Here is a 17509-nt window from a genome sequence, read left to right on the forward strand (position 1 = left end):
TAAAAAAAAATCACACAATCATATCAACAGATGTAGAAAAAACATTTGATAAAAATCAGCACCTATTTATAATAAAAACTCGCAGAAAACTAGGAATAAAGGGAACTTCCTTAACTTGATAAAGAACATCTAAAGAAACGTAGAGCTAACATCATATTAAAGGCAAAAAAACTAAATGCTTTATCCCCAAGATCAGGAGTAAACTCAATATAGTGCTAGAAGTTCTAGTCAGTGTAATAAGGGCCAGAGAAAGAAATAAACTGCATACAGATTAAAAAGGAAGACACAAAACTGCCTCTATTTGCAGTTGGCAAATGATCTACATAGAAAATTCCAGCAAATGTACAAATATACTCTTAGAACTAACAAGTGAGTTCAAGAAAGATCGTAGGATAAAAGAAAAACATACAGAGGTGTCTGGGTGGCTCAGTTGGTTGAGTGTCTGACTCTTGATCTCAGCTCAGGTCCTGATCTCAGGGTCGTGAGTTCAGGCTCATAAGTTGGACTCTGTGCTGGGCGTGGAGATTACTTTAAAAAAAAAAAAAAAAAAAAAAGAAAAAAAGAGAAACATACAAAAATCAATTGTATTTCCATATATTTGCATGTGAAATTAAGATACAGTACCATTTACAATTGCTCAAAGACAATGAAATACTTAGATGTAAATCTAACAAAACACATATAGGACTTACATGCTGAAAATCATGCAATGCTGATGCAAGAAATAAAAAAAAGATCTAAGTAAATGGAGAAACACATCACGCTCATGAATTGGAAGGCTTAACACAGTAAAGATGTTCATTCTCAGGTATAATGCAATTGCTGTTAAAATCTTAGCAAAAAATTTTTATAAATATAGATCTTTAAAAATTGTATGTGGAAAGGCAAGGGAACTTAAATGCCTTAAAATTTTTGAAAAGGAAGAATAAACTGGAAGGAATCCATTCACCCAATTTCAAAGCTTATTATAGAGCCACAGTGATCAAGACTGTCATATTGGCAGAAGTAGTCACGTAGATCAGTGGAACAGAACAGAGAACTCAGAAAAAGACCCATTTCAATAGGTCCACCTGATTTTTGGTGAGGGAGAAGTGGTGCAATCGGACATCCGTAGGATTCAGCAAACAAATAAATGAATAAAAATGAAACTTGACCTAAGTGTCACACTTCATACAAAAATCACTTAAAATGGATCATGGACATAAATATAAAGTATAACACTATAAAACTTTTAGAAAAAAAAAAAAGAAAAAATCTATAGCATATAGAGCCAGGCAAAGTATTCTTAGACTAGATAGGCACCAAAGGGATGATGCATAGAAGGAAAATCTGATAAATCTGACTTTATTGAAGAGACTGTCTTTCTTCCAATGGATAATCTTTCCTCCTTTATCGAATATTAGTTGGCCATAAAGTTCAGGGTCCACTTCTGGGTTCTCTATTTGTTCCATTGATCTATGTGTCTGTTTTTGTGCCAGTGCCACACTGTCTTGATGACCACAGCTTTGTAGTACAACCTGAAATCTGGCATTGTGATGCCCCCAGATATGGTTTTCTTTTTTAAAATTCCCCTGGCTATTCGGGGTCTTTTCTGATTCCACACAAATCTTCAAATAATTTGTTCTAATTCTCTGAAGAAAGTCCATGGTATTTTGATAGGGATTGCATTAAACGTGTAAATTGCCCTGGGTAACATTGACATTTTCACAATATTAATTCTGCCAATCCATGAGCATGGAATATTTTTCCATCTCTTTGTGTTTTCCTCAATTTCTTTCAGAAGTGTTCTATAGTTTTTAGGGTATAGATCCTTTACCTCTTTGGTGAGGTTTATTCCTAGGTATCTTATGCTTTTGGGTGCAATTGTAAATGGGATTGACTACTTAATTTCTCTTTCTTCAACCTCATTGTTAGTGGATAGAAATGCCACTGATTTCTGGGCATTGATTTTGTATCCTGCCACGCTACCGAATTGCTGTATGAGTTCTATCAATCTTGGGGTGGAGGCTTTTGGGTTTTCTATGTAGAGTATCATGTCATCGGTGAAGAGGAAGAGTTTGACTTCTTCTTTGCCAATTTGAATGCCTTTAATGTCTTTTTGTTGCCTGATTGCTGAGGCTAGGACTTCCAGTACTATGTTGAATAGCAGTGGTGAGAGTGGACATCCCTGTCTTGTTCCTGATCTTAGGGGAAAGGCTCCCAGTGCTTCCCCATTGAGAATGATATTTGCTGTGGGCTTTTCGTAGATGGCTTTTAAGACGTCAAGGAAAGTTCCCTCTATCCCTACTCTCTGAAGAGTTTTGATTAGGAATGGATGCTGTATTTTGTCAAATGCTTTCTCTGCATCTAATGAGAGGATCATATGGTTCTTGGTTTTTCTCTTGCTGATATGATGAATCACATTGATTGTTCTACGAGTGTTGAACCAGCCTTGTGTCCCGGGGATAAATCCTACTTGGTCGTGGTGAATAATTTTCTTAATGTGCTGTTGGATCCTATTGGCTAGTATCTTGTTGAGAATTTTTGCATCCATGTTCATCAGGGAAAATTGGACATCCACATGCAGAAGAATGAAACTAGACCACTCTCTTTCACCATACACAAAGATAAATTCAAAATGGATGAAAGATCTAAATGTGAGACAAGATTCCATCAAAATCCTAGAGGAGAACACAGGCAACAAACACCCTTTTTGAACTCGGCCACAGTAACTTCTTGCAAGATACATCCACGAAGGCAAAAGAAAAAAAAGCAAAAATGAACTATTGGGACTTCATCAAGATAAGAAGCTTTTGCACAGCAAAGGATACAGTCAACAAAACTAAAAGACAACCTACAGAATGGGAGAAGATATTTGCAAATGACATATCAGATAAAGGGCTAGTTTCTAAGATCTATAAAGAACTTCTTAAACTCAACACCAAAGAAACAAACAATTCAATCATGAAATGGGCAAAAGACATGAAGAGAAATCTCACAGAGGAAGACATAGACATGGCCAACATGCACGTGAGAAAATGCTCTGCATCACTTGCCATCAGGGAAATACAAATCAAAACCACAATGAGATACCACCTCACACCAGTGAGAATGGGGAAAATTAACAAGGCAGGAAACCACACATGTTGGAGAGGATGCGGAGAAAAGGGAACCCTCCTGCACTGTTGGTGGGAATGTGAACAGGTGCAGCCACTCTGGAAAACTGTGTGGAGGTTCCTCAAAGAGTTAAAAATAGACCTGCCCTACAACCCAGCAATTGCACTGTTGGGGATTTACCCCAAAGATTCAGATGCAATGAAACGCCAGGACACCTGCACCCCGATGTTTATAGCAGCAATGTCCACAATAGCCAAACTGTGGAAGGAGCTTCAGTGTGCATCGAAAGATGAATGGATAAAGAAGATGTGGTTTATGTATACAATGGAATATTCCTCAGCCATTAGAAACGACAAATACCCACCATTTGCTTCAACCTGGATGGAACTGGAGGGTATTATGCTGAGTGAAGTAAGTCAATCGGAGAAGGGCAAACAGTGTATGTTCTCATTCATTTGGGGAATATAAATAATAGTGAAAGGGAATATAGGGGAAGGGAGAAGAAATGTGTGGGAAATATCAGAAAGGGAGACAGAACATAAAGACTCCTAACTCTGGGAAACGAACTAGGGGTGGTGGAAGGGGAGGAGGGCGGGGGGTGGGGGTGAGTGGGTGACGGGCACTGAGGGGGACACTTGACGGGATGAGCACTGGGTGTTATTCTGTATGTTGGTAAATTGAACACCAATAAAAATTATTTTATTAAAAAAATCTGACTTTATCAAAATGAAAAACATTTGCTCTGTGAAAGACCCTGTTTCAAGGGATTTTGACAAGAACACATTGAACAGTCTCTGGAAGAGACAGGGAACCTTGCTTCAGGTCAATAGAGGTTGTCACTTGGGATCCCTGGAAAACGACCAGTTACGACGGTCTCTATGATAGCGCTCCGGCCCCCACCCCTTGCGTCTGTTGCTGTCGTAACTAGGAGGTGCTCACCTTGTGCCTCGCTGAAGGCCAGACACCACCGTGTGAAGCGCTTCTTTACTCCACCTGTCTAGTGATCCCATCACAAGTGGCTCGATGGAGTCTAGTCTTGTGCATGGTGTGATTTTCCACACTGTACACTCATAACAGGTGGATGGGACAAATGATCTAATTAATAAAGAGCTGCTTTCAAAGTCTTCCATCCCAGACTCAGTTATATGTCTGTTAGGAGGAAAACATATGGCATTTTCTAGTTGAGAATCCTTGGATTTAAGTCTTCGATATGGGCCTTGGAGGGCATACGGAGCACAAGCCGTGGCATCTTCTTTACCCAAATATTTTTACAAGGTGAAGGTTTGTTAACCACTTACTGTCTTAGGCTCTCCATATTAAAGTTTTGAGTAAAAAATACGGTCTGTGATGTGAAGGGCACCATATCTTCCTCCTTGGAACTCATTTGTATCATTGATACTATCAAGGAATCACTTGTCAATAATCAAAAGTACTTTGTTATTAAAAAAAAAAAAATGCCTTCGCCTCTCCTGCCTTCCTTGTATACTGCTCTGAAAATATTTCAAGTACTTCCAAGACAACTGTCTAGGGAGCAGTCACAGAACATTTTCCTTCCACCTGGATATTAACCCAGCAAGCAGCAGCTTCAGAATTATGCACCTGTGATCAGACCAAATGTAGTGGAAGCATTTGCCCTTGTCTCCTCAGGGGCAAAGAAACTCTTATTTTCCACATCAGCCTTGTTTTGTTTTGTTTTGTTTTTTTATTTGCTCTCTGCTCGGAGACCCAGCCCCACCCCATGAAAAGGCTTTCTATTTAATCAGAGAGACACAAAGTTGGCTTGTGCAAACCAAGCATAAAAGACACAGGAGCAATTTATTCTGGTTAATAAGCTAGGGAGACACATGTAGAGGCCAATTGTACGGTGGACACAAGAAGGGTTTCTTGTCTGGAGAGTGTATAATGTGGCAGACAGTGTCATTTGTTTTTGCTTATCCAATGGCCACCCTCTTTTTTATTGCTTAGAAAAATACTATTTGCTACAGACATCAGGCAGGTGGCCATGGGATTTAGGAGAAAATGATTTGCTACCAGTCCTCTTGGATGAGTAAATTACAATTTCTGTATACAAATTTTGGTAGGCAGCCTTCAAGAGCTTCAAGTAACTCTTGCCTCCTGCTATTGACACCCTCATGTAGTCTTCTTCTACACAGAATAGGGCTGATGTGTGACCCACAGGATGTTGTGGAAATGCAGCATTTAAATCTGACTTTCAAAGTTAAGTCATCAAACACATTGCAGCTTTTATCTCACTTTCTTGGATTATTCATTCAAGAGGAACCCAGCTCTCAAGTGGTGACAACATTCAAGCAATCCAGTGCTAAAGTCCCCCCATGGGCCAGGAACTGATGCCTCCTGCCAACAGCCAGCATGAAATTGCTGGCCATAGAAGTGAATCAGCTTTGCTCAGATCCTCCAGCTCTGGCTTCAGACTGGAAGTCCAGATGACATCTTGCCTGCACTTTTATAGGAGACTCCAAGCCACAACCATGCAGCCAAGTCTCTCCCAAATTCCCAGCCCAAAAAAACTATGAGACATAAGGCACACTATTGCTTTAAGCCAATAAATTTTGGGGCAATTTGTTATGCAGCAATAGACAACTAGTATACCAACCATGTTAATTCCCACTTCCCCTGTGTGGTATAGAGGTGGTTAGAAAAGCACAGACAAAAACCCAGAGGCATGAATGAGAGACTTTGACATTGCCTATGCCTTATTCTGACAGCCCGAGCCAGTGGTGTGCTCATATGCTTTATTTCTCCAATAATTTAGAAGCTCTGGGTTGTAGTATTTATCTTGTTCTGTGGTATAAATATTCCCACCATGGTGAAGCTCATGCTATCACCACAGTTGGGAAAAATTGCACATAGTGAGCTCTCTTGAGCCTGTATGAATCAGCTCTACCAGTGGTGGAAGAATTTTATTCCAGGTCTCTTTTAGTTCAGAGCTCCAGCTCCTCATACTCTGGCTGCTGCTATTTCCAAAAGTTGACAGCACTGCAGACCCTTGACTTACCTAAGAAGAACTAAAGAGCATTTGGATGAGGTAACATACTTGGGATTACTTCTTATTGTAGGGGTCTGATTGAAGCCAGGGGATACTTCTTCCTCCATAACCACTTCTTCAGCCCTGAGGGGAGCTCGTCTTGGTGCTACAAGGAGCCAGCAAGTAGTTACATCCCTACTCAGTGGGAGAAAGTAAGATCAGCCCTTGAAGATGTGGACTGGCAATGTCCTAAGACAGTGACTTAAGAGTGCCAGTGCTTGACCACAGCCTACGGATATTCTGGTGTGTGGTTAGGTTACCAGTGATTAGAATCGGCTTCACAAACTAAGACCAGGAACCCACCTTGAAGCCTGAGATGTGGTTGGTTCAGCAATCAACAGACATACGGAAAAACCTTTTGTGGTAAGATAACGTGGTGGTTAAGTGTCAACACAGATTGTCTGCATTCACACTGTTTCCACTAGGTGTGTAATTTGGGGGCATTTACTTTTATAAGCCTGAGCTTTCCCTTATGTAAAATGGGGATAATAAGGTTGATCGTGTACAATTAGGTATGTTATGTGCTTGGCCTATGGAAAGTATACAATAAAATGTAGCTATGAGTAGTAGTATTATTATCATTACCACGCAGCGATGCAGGTCACTGAAGGAAAGGTCGCAAATTTTTTACAATAAAAGGGAGACACTCCTTTATATGTCTCTATATTTGCTGAAGTGGAGCTGGAAAGACAAGATGGATAGGGCCTCACTGCTCCAGGCCCTCCCTGTTGAAGTGTCGGTGACATTCCTCTGCAGAGGCAGCCCCACCCACATCCTGAAATATTTCCAACTAGGACAGGAGGACATCACAGCCTCAACCACCAGCTGGGCCACAGTCAATGCCCACTGAATCCCAGGCTACGCCTTCTCTTGTCCTTGTCTATCTGACCTGGTTTCCAACTCATTTTCTCTGCTGGACACTTGTCTGGGGCTGGATCCCCACCTGGATCCTATGGTCTTTTCAAGAGGTTGGGGGAAGAGTGATGGCAGCTGAGCTCACTCCTATGTGAGGAGGTCAGAAGAAGGATGGCATTATCTGTTTAATGTGTCAGCTGTCCCTGTGACTCCCTCACCCAGATGAGCACTTGCCACTCCTCTGTGGATCTGCAGCTGCTTTCTAGAGAGGCTCTCCAGTCCTCGGAGACCTAATCTGGCATCCTAAGCTTCTCCACGATTTGATATTGCTAAAGTTTCTGTGGATCTTGTAGATGTCCTCACACAGGACATCTATACACAAAGGAAGCTTATTGAGATTAAACAGTCTTGTTCTTCAGTTCCTGGGCCCTACCTCACACCAGATTGCAGCCAGCCATCTGATTTACCCATGTGAGCCAAAGGGAGTCAGAAGCGTTCCCATCCATTAAAGCTACCACCTTCCATAATGTTCCACTCTTGAGCAGTTGTAGTAAAGCACAGCCTCCCCCCTCCCTCTGCTTGCCTTTCCCCTCCCCGGTGCCTGCTGCACCCCAGGCCAGCCTGTGTGCTCTTCTTGATTTTAGCATTTCTGGTTGCTATAGGAACACAGGAAACAGCAGCCATAGGAGAATCTGAGTTTGATTTTGGAATCTAAAATCCTTATAACCAGCCTTGGATTTGGGGCTCGGTATTGCTACAGAGGAATTACTCAGTGGATGCTTGTTAAAAATGACAAGACAGACTTTACTCAATACCATTGCAATAGAAGAGACTAAACTCAGCTCCGAATACAAACAGGGGCAAGTGGGGATTTATAGCCAGGGCGTGGTGATGGAGAAGACACAAACTCACTAGGAGATATTTGGTTAGGTATCAAGTGCAGAGGAAGAAGAGCTTGACTGGATGGTGGGTGGATTCTTTGGTAAAACTGGGCTGGGCAGGCCAAGGATGGGGTCTAGTCAAGAAGAGGACCCAGTCAAGGCTGATTAAGTTTGGCCAAGGAGGGAGTCTCTGCCACAGTCAAAATTCTCCAGAGAAATAGAACCAATAGGTTATATGTATATGGAGAGAGAGTAAGGAGGGTAATAGATGTAGGGCAATGGATGTCGGGGGTGGGGTGGAGAAGGAGGAAGGAAAGAGAGAGAGAGATTTGTCTCAAGGCATCAACTTACATAATTGTGGAGGCTGGCCCGTCAGAAATCTGTAGGGCAGGCCAGCTGCCTGGAAATCTAGGCTGAACTTTGGGTACAGCCCAGAGGCAGAGTGTCCTCTCTGGGAAATGTCAGTTTTTTGCTCGTAAGGCCTTCAACAGATGGGATGAGGCCAAGTCACATTTTGGAGGGTAATCTGCTTTGCTTGAAGTCAACGGACTATAAATGTCAATCACACCTACAAAATACTTTCATATCTAGACTAACATTCGCCCGGACAACTGGAACGGTAGCTTAGCCCTATTGACGTATAATTATCCATCACAGCGTCCAAAGAAGGTACGTGGAAGCCGAGCTGAGCGTGTCAGTCCACGTTGACTTCTGAGGGGTGCTCACCGGTCTCCCAATTCCATTTTTAGAGAGGACAATTCTGAGGAGTCCCTCCCCCTACGACACCCCTCTTTATAACCTAGAGATAAAAATGAGGTAGAAAGTATTTGCTTCTTGACCTCAAGTGGACTTCTTATACCCAGAGACCCATGGTCCAGGGACCCCTGCCGCCCTCATGCTGACTACTGAGCAATGATGTTTGGCAAAAATGATCAGAATACCTAAACAGGCATCACGAAGCTGTCTGGAGGGAAGAACAAGGACAAATTAGGCCACAGGCCTAACAATCAGGGATGATCGAAGTGGCAAGTTCCACTTTCCGTTACAGTTTTGTCTCCTCACCTTCAAGAATGAGCTATTATTAGACTTGGCAAGGTGGGGGAAAGGCAGAAACTGCACTGCCCTCCCCCCAAATAGGAATATTTAAGAGAGCATCCTGCTGACCGTGAATTTTAACACAGCGCCTGAGGCAGGGAAAGCTAAGTGGACTCAGAACTACTCAGCGGGCTCCCTGCCTCACCGAGCCCCTCAGCCCCCCTGGGGTGGGCTTCACCTGGCTTTGGAGGGGGGGGCATTGCCAGAGAGCATGTGTGGTCTTTGAAGAAGCAGGGCAGTGAACATACCTTCCCTACCTTCTGTGATGCCTGTTCTTGGTGTAGCTGCAAAGCAGGGGGTTGGTCTCCAGAAGTCCCTCAGCTTTACTTACAACACCCTGTTCTCCCGGAACTTTGGGTATTAAACACTGGGCTGAGGGACAAAGCTGAGGGAAGCCAGGCCTGGCCTCCTCCCGAGGATCAAGCTCCACCTGCGGGAGTTCCTTGCCTCTCACTCACTCACCCGTGCATTGTTTAATTTTAATTTTTTTTAAAGATTTTATTTATTTATTCATGAGAGACCCAGAGAGAGAGGCAGAGACACAGGCAGATGGAGCAGGAGGCTCCATGCAGGGAGCCCAACGTGGGACTCAATCCCAGGACCCCGGAGTCACGCCCTTGGCTGAAGGCAGATGCTCCACCCCCCGAGCCACCCAGGTGCCCCTCACCAGTGCACTTTAAAAACATACTTTGGGGGCCCGCTCAGCACCAGGCGCTGCTGTAGGTGCTGCGGGTTCAACAGTGGTCAGTCTGTGCCATCACGGAGCACTCGTTCTTGGGGAGTAACCTCTGCTCCTATCACCCACGTTGGTCAAACATGTCCAAGTAGACTTCCTTCCAACTCAAACTCAAGATAGGTTCTTTTACTCCTGCAACTTGATAGATTAGATAGATAGACAGACAAGTATTTTTTAATATTAAAAACATTTGTGGGATCCCTGGGTGGCGCAGCGGTTTGGTGCCTGCCTTTGGCCCAGCGCGCGATCCTGGGGACCCGGGATCGAATCCCACGTCGGGCTCTCGGTGCATGGAGCCTGCTTCTCTCTCTGCCTGTGTCTCTGCCTCTCTCTCTCTCCCTCTGTTACTATCATAAATAAATAAATTAAAAAAAAAAGAAATTTCTGACAGAATTGCCTTAAAAAAATTATTTTAAAAAAAACAAAACAAAACATTTATTAGTGGCAGTCAGGGTGGCTCAGCAGCTTAGTGGCACCTTCAGCCCAGGGCATGACCCCGGGTTCCCGGGATCAAGTCCCACATGGGCTCCCTGCATGGAGCCTGCTTCTCCCCCTACCTGTGTCTCTGCCTCTCTCACACTGTGTGTCTCTCATGAATAAATCAATAAAATATTTAAAAAAATTTTTGTTAGGTAGCATCTCATGGTAGATATCTTTTTTGAAAGAAGAAAATGCAGAAAAGTATAAAAAAAGAAAAATGATCATATCTATGTCCAGACCTGGAGATAACAACTGCTAACACACATATGCATTTCCTTCCAGTTTCTTTTTTTCCCACTATACAGAAAATTGGAAACATACCACACATCCCTGTAATGGGGAGAACTGGCCATTATCTCCCTTTCCTTCTTGGAAAGGACTTGGGGGACCAAAGACTCTTGGGTGAGAATGAAATGAAGGCATTTTTGGGTCATTTCACAGCCCCTCTTGGGATAACCCAGGGGCCCCTCCAAAGGGATAATACAGCTTCTCTATTTTTCAGGTCAGCCCCGAGAAAACAAACCAAATAGGACATCTCATAATGCAGCATAATGACTCCCCAGAAAAGGAGAGGTGTGCTACTAATTATAAGACTGGTCAGGGAAGAGCCCTTTCCTCATTGTAGGTTTGGGGACTGTCCCTGACAATTAACATTGGTATATGTCCATGGGACATGTGGGCGTTGGCGCTGGATTTAATGGGTGTATCATTTGAGGAAGCAGAAGAGCCCAAGAGCAGTAGGAATGTGACAAAGGAAAGCTGACCAGATGGTAGGCAGCATACACCTCTGCCACTGGCCTCTAAGGACCAAAGCCCCTCCTTGCCCAGGATTCACAGGGGACTAGGTTATAGGGTAGGAGTTCCCCATCATTTTGCAGAAGCCCAGGGGGCTGCTTGAGATGAAAGACCCAGACTTGCGCAAGTGCTGGAGCCATATAGGTTGGGCATGGGGAATGAGGCCTAGCTCCTCGGATGGGGGCTGTGTGGCTCAAATGGTGGGTGGAGGTTTGGAGAAAAGAGACCACAGGGAGGCAGGTGCAAGCAGGAGGCCCACGGCAGGATGAGGACCTGGGTCATGCCCTGAGTGGCCTCCTTCCTGAGGAGCTCATTTCCTTGGTGCTCTTTGGATTTTAGGGAGAAATGCTAATTACCACCTTCTACGAGACACATTTTCTTCCTCCACTGTCCTAACCAAAGCCTCTCAGTGACATCAGGGCAGCAGGCCCAGGTCAGAGGAGCCCTAGGAGAGGGCTCTGTCTCCTGGTCAAGGAAGGAGATGACTCCCTACTTGATACCATGAGGCCTTGTCTTTGTGGTTATTATTTAAGAAAAGAAAGCATGTTAGGACTGCAGGAGAGAATGACACAGAGTTATACAAGAAAGGGAGCGGAGTCATAACCCTCTCCCCAGCTCTACGAAGAACATTGTCAACGTAGACATAAGGTAGCCACCGTTTATTGATTTAACCAAAAATAGTAATAGAGCTATATTGGGAGAATGGAGGGAAGAGCAGGTGACGTAGGAGAGCTCAAATCTATAGCAAGTGAAGAGAGAATATCTAAAACTAATGTTGTGATTAAAAGTGGTTGTGCGGGGAGAGCTGGCGTGCGGTCAGGGGTCCTGCAGGGTTTTGCTTCATCACTGTCATCACCATCCTCTTTGCACTTGTAGCCACGTTTGCACAGGACTTTTATAAAACCTGTTAAAGCTCTGACGTTATTGAGGAAATGGACGTGCGCCTGATGAGGGAGCCTGAGAGAATTTCGGGAGTCCTTGCATCGCATAAGAGAAACAGGGGGACGGGCTGGGGGAGCGCTTCATCTGGCTGTCCCTCTGAGGGGCATCCCGTGCCCCCTCTGGGCCCCTAAAATGATGTGGGAGCTCCCTGTGAGAGGCACCCTTCTGCAGGACCAAAGGGGAAGAGCAACACCAGCTCCCTTTGCTCTAGGCTTCCTCCCTGAAGGGGGTGATTTCCCCCTGTCGTCTCCCCCCCACGTACACATTAGAATCCAAATGTGGAGACTGGTAGACCAAGAGCACGGGTACCTGACCCCTTACGTATCTCTCTCTCTTACCTCTTCCCCACGCCACCCCCAGAACCTTTCAGTGATTTCCCCTCTTGTCTGGAAATCACTTCTCCAGTGTTAACTCCTCCTTCTTCCCGTGGTGGACACTTGGCCACCTTCCCTGGAGCCCTAATGGCAGGGTGGCTGCTGGGGAGCCTGATTTAGAGGACATCTAGAGACACATAGTGCAATGTCTTCAAAATATTGTCCTTAATACATGCAGAAATTATGTTTTTTTTTTCTTTATTAAATTTCTGTACCTTCTTCTATGTGTTTCTGCTTCTTGACTTGGGTTTATTTATTAATTCTACCCTTTTCCTATTTTCAGATTGAATAATTTTGTTAGCTTTATGATACTTCCACCAATGATTCTGGTCATTTCTTTTCTGGTTGTGTATTATTATTATTATATAATTTTTATTTATTTCCCATTTTGAGTGGTTTGGGTTTTTTGTTTGTTTTTGTTTTTGTTTTTGCACAGGATATAATATTGACAAACTCTACAAGGGAGGGGTCCTTAGGTGGCTCAGCCAGTCAAACGTTCAACTCCTGATCTTACTTGAGGCTTGAACCTTGGGGTTGTGAGTGGAGCCTACCTGAAAAAAAAGAAAGAAAGACCACGCAAGAGTAGAGAGTGAAATAAAGTCTCTCATGCTACATCCCTCAGTAATGGAATCCCCCTTAGCGAAAGCAACCACTGTTAACATTTCTTGAGTGTATCTTTTGGGAGATGGCCTTTGAATTTACAAATATTTGTGCATATACATATATTTCTTTTTCTTTATGCAAATTGTAGCACACCCTACAAACTACTCCGCACCTGGCTTTTCCCTCTTTCCATCATGACTTGGAGAGAGCTGCTTATTCCTGTTAATGCCATTACGATTCTTTGACTTTGACTTTTGGGAAAATGTCTTAGGTCATTCTGAGGACCTCTCAACCTGCCGTCTCTGCTCCCTACATGGCAGCTTCCAGTAATAGGTACCCCCTGAGTTCTCCCAACCCCCAGACACCACCCTACCCCTCCCCACCCCCCACTCAGCGGCTGGCACCCTCCCTGCAATTCTCCCGCTTTCCTACCACTGGTGGACGAGAATGAAGCAGTTCTAACCACAGCACTTTAATTTCTCCCAGAACAGCTGAGCTGAAAAGGGAAATGGCTCTTTCTGGAAGGGAGTCTGTGGACCTTCAACAATGACATGCTGACGCCTGGCAAGGAGCCCAGAGTCACAAAACCTCCCCAGCCATAGCAGACAAATAGCATTTATACAGCGAGGGCAAGGCTCAGCAGTATCAAATCAGCAATCCTTTCTGCTTTATCAGAGTGTTTATCGTGTAATATAAACAAGGGGTCACTTTCCACAAGTCACGGTCAGCAACCTTCTCAGGACCCAGGGCCGCGAGATATCTCAATTTCCTTACTCCTTGATCATGCAGGTTATTGCATTATCACTTCCTAAAAAGTTAGCCTTTTACTCCCCAACTTAACTAATATTTTTGAATGCTTACTACATTACAGGTAATTCTAGGTACCAAGAATATAATTGTATAGGAAGGCACGGTCCCTTTTCTCAATCTAGTTTATGGTTTTTTTTCTTCTTAATCTTGCCTTTTATATGCTCTAAAACCTTCTGGTGGCTGCTTCTTGTATTCTAGTTCTATTGGAGAGCAACTTGATGGGAAGGATGGAAAATGCTCAGTCTTTCTGCTTGCTTTCTGTTCCTGTTCCTGCCCCCAGTGATTTCCATGGCTCAGGGGGAAATGGAGGCTCCTGCCTCCCCTGGCTTTGTGTCCTTGGTGCTCAAGATGATGCAAAGGAGTGAAAAGAGTGAAGGCAGAAGGAACCAGACACTGCACTGAAGTCATCTGTGACAGAGACTGCCCCTGATACACACTCTTCCTTTTTAAAAAAAAAAAAAAAAAAATTTATTTATTTATTCATGAGAGACAAAAAGAGAGAGGCAGAGATGTAGGCAGAGGGAGAAGCAGACTCATGAAGGGAGCCCGAAGTGGGACTCGATCCCAGGACCCCAGGATCACGCCCTGAGCCAAAGGCAGATGCTCAACCACTGAGCCACCCATGTGCCCCACCCTCTTCTTCCTTTTCTTCGGTGGTTATAGATTTTGTATCTGAGCACAGAACTGCAGAGAAGAAAGAACACATTTGCCAGGCTCTCATAACTAGTTGTGATCGTGAATAAAGTTTGGTGGAGGAAATGTAAGAGGAAGTGTCCTGTGGCCACTTTCAGGAACCCACCTTAAGACACTATGCCTTTTGCCCTTCCTTCCTTCCTTCCTCTCTCTGGCCTGCTGTCTAGAACACAGTTGCTGACTTAGACCTTGAAGATGAGGGCCACACCCTAGCGATGGTAGAGACTTGATGGAGCCACACTCCTCCTAACCAGCGTGGGCCTACACACCCCTGACTCTTCTACGAGGGAGGAATATGTTGCGGTTTAGTTCCAGCCTCTGTCAGGTTGAACTTTGCTGACTTTTTTCTCATCTCTACTCTATCCTAACTAACAAACCACCATCCTCTCAGAATTCTCAAGGGATAGATTTTACTGTCTATTTTTAAATTTCTGCTGTTAGTAATGGCAATGGTTAGTTTATAGATGTGGATTTTAAAAGCTATCAGCCATTCTCAGCCCTGCCTTTCCCACCGACGTGGTAAATCCTTCAGCGTGAAACCTCAGGCCTAGTCAGCGGGTGAGCCAAGCGGCGGGCATGCAGTGTGTATGTGGGGCAGGGCAGAGGGCTACAGGGCAGTTTGAAATTGGTCTTTTGGGAGGTTGGATTCTAACACGCTCATTTTTATGGAGGTGACGCCCTGGACACTTATGTATTCAGACCCTCAGCCTAACACCTGCCTGACCCACAGAGTCAGAGGCAGACTTCTTGCCTGTCTGTCACGCACAAACCACTTATTCTCAAGGGCACACATCCTCTTCTAATGTCTGTTAGAAGAACCGGCTCCTGGCCGGTGGTCTGGGATGGATATCCTCTCCATAATCGGTCCCCAGAACCAGGGAAACTGGAAGCAGATGTGGCATAGGAGCCAGCTGGGATGAAGCGAGAAAGGCCGCCCATGGGCCACTAAGCAGATGGTTTCCTATCACTGGCACCACTGTTGGCTGCTGATGCATGGGCATATTTACCCAGCACCCTCCTCAGCTCTAAATCAGAGGGGTCACTTGGAAGCGCTCAGCTGCTGCCCACAACTTAGGATGTCCATATTGCTTCAAGAAGCTGCCACTAGGCCAGACTGAGGTGCACACCTGCTCCTGCGTAACTCCTGCTACATACGCGGCTGCTCATGGAGACTCCTGTCCCTTCTTTGAGAAGCCCTGTCGACAATGTCCTCAATGACATAAGCTTTGGAATCACCCCTCATCCTTTTCCTCCCTGGCCCATTGTTTAACCACCTGCCCAGGATCACAGACACATTTCAGAGGGTCTTCTGTATTTGCAGGACCTAAAGAGAGACTAAGTCATCCAGGGAGAACTAGGGAGCCCCATATAAGTCAAGAGAACTGTATCTGCTGTTACCTCCTCTGCAATCCTCTGTGAGGGGGGCAGAGGAGGCAGGAGCCATCGTGTTTGAGGATCGAAACTCTTCCCACCACCGTGAAGTCTTGAAAGCTGTGGCCTTCCCCCTTGCCCCCATACCTTCCAAGATACCTTCTTAGAGAGAGAGAGGCAGGGAATGGAGAAAGCCATGGAGATATTAGGCCTTTTTACCCAGAATTGATCCAACTTCTTCAAAGGTATTGTTTAAAGAATCAGCTATGTCCAAGTTTTAAACAGTTTGATATTTTAGTAATTTTTTTCCTCCTAAAAAACATCAGGTAAGGACTCAGGAAAAAAAAAGGGTAGCTTAGTTATAGTCAAACAAAGGAATTTAAATTTCTCTGCTGTTATGGGCTGAACTGTGTCCGCTTAAAATTCACATGTTGGAGTCCTGACCCTGAGGACATCAGAGTGTGACTATATTTGGAGACAGGGTATTTTAAGTGGTGATGAAGTTAACATGAAATCTTTGGGGTGAGCCCTAATCCAATATAATGTGTGTGCTTATAAAAAGAGGAAATTAGGGCACAGGCACAGGCACAGAGGAAGACCATGTAAAGGATATAGAGAGAAGATGACCGTGTACAGGCCAAGGAGAGAGGCCTCAGAAGAAACCCACCCTGCTGACTCCTTGATCTTGGACTTTCAGCCCCCAGAACTGTGAGAAAACACATTTCTGCTGTATAACCACCCAGTCTACGGTACTTTGTTATGGTAGCCATAGCAAACGAATACATCTGCATATCTGAATAACAGTTTAAATGAATTTACAACCCTGTCACATCTTCATTATTTTTAAATATACTATAATATCTAGTTATTTAGCTTTTCCTATGTGGTAGGCATTGTTCTAAGGGCTTATATAAATGAACCCTTTTATTTTATTTTAATTTAATTTTTTTAAGATTTTATTTATTCATTCACGAGAGACACACAGAAAGAGAGAGAGAGAGGCAGAGACACAGGCAGAGGGAGAAGCAGGCTCCATGCAGGGAGCCCGACGACGTGGGACTCGATCCTGTGACTCCAGGATGATGACCTGGGCTGAAGGTGGCGCTAAACCGCTGAGCCATCCAGGGATCCCTCCCCCCTCCCCCCTTTTTTTTAAATATATAACAACTTCATTTAATCCCCATTTACAGGTATGAACACTGAAGGACAGAGAAAGTAACTTGCCTAGAGCTTCCCAAAGCAAAGTGTCAAGTGGCAGAGCCAGGATTCAGAGCCAGGTGTTTGGGCTCTGGAGCGACGCGCTCCATCAACACAGGGAAACTTGGGTTTTCACTTAAACTTCCTGGTGGTTTTCCATATCAGTACCCAAATAGTCACCGCATTTGTTTTAAGAGTCATATGGAATTCTGTGTTTTATTCCAGGGCATAAAAATTAAACCTGCATTGGTGTCTTTGCTGCTTTAGCAAGTGGCCTTGTGCCCAGCATCAGGAACAGTGACTCATCTAGAAAGAATTAAAGCATTTCCTCTCACCCCTGCAGGAGCAGAGTGGCCATTGTGTTTCTAAGGATTGGTAGGTTCTCCTTAACTTAGCAGACACTTTTGCATTGCTAACAGAACTCCTTTTTGAGAATTTTTGCCTGAAAGGACTTTAAGCCATGTTAGGACAGAAAAGAAGCAAAATGAGAGTTTTTGTTTTTGTTTTTTTAGGAGTGATACTAGATGGATTTGGA

At 44.3% G+C, this 17509-nt stretch overlaps 1 long non-coding RNA gene across 2 annotated transcripts in view; it reads right to left on the reverse strand.

Annotated features, from left to right (window-relative positions):
- Nucleotides 1-17509, reverse strand: part of LOC102152378 — a 38272-nt gene that overhangs the window by 11514 nt on the left and 9249 nt on the right. Inside the window, exon 1 of one of the 2 annotated variants that reach the window (XR_005358075.1) lies at nucleotides 410-466. The exons of the other annotated variant lie outside the window; for it this stretch is intronic. This is a non-coding gene — a long non-coding RNA (uncharacterized LOC102152378). Of the gene's footprint in view, nucleotides 1-409; nucleotides 467-17509 lie in introns of those variants that run through there. 2 annotated transcript variants of the gene reach the window in all.

Source organism: Canis lupus, chromosome 4 (genome assembly GCF_011100685.1).
Source record: "Canis lupus familiaris isolate Mischka breed German Shepherd chromosome 4, alternate assembly UU_Cfam_GSD_1.0, whole genome shotgun sequence".
Lineage (NCBI taxonomy): Eukaryota > Metazoa > Chordata > Mammalia > Carnivora > Canidae > Canis > Canis lupus.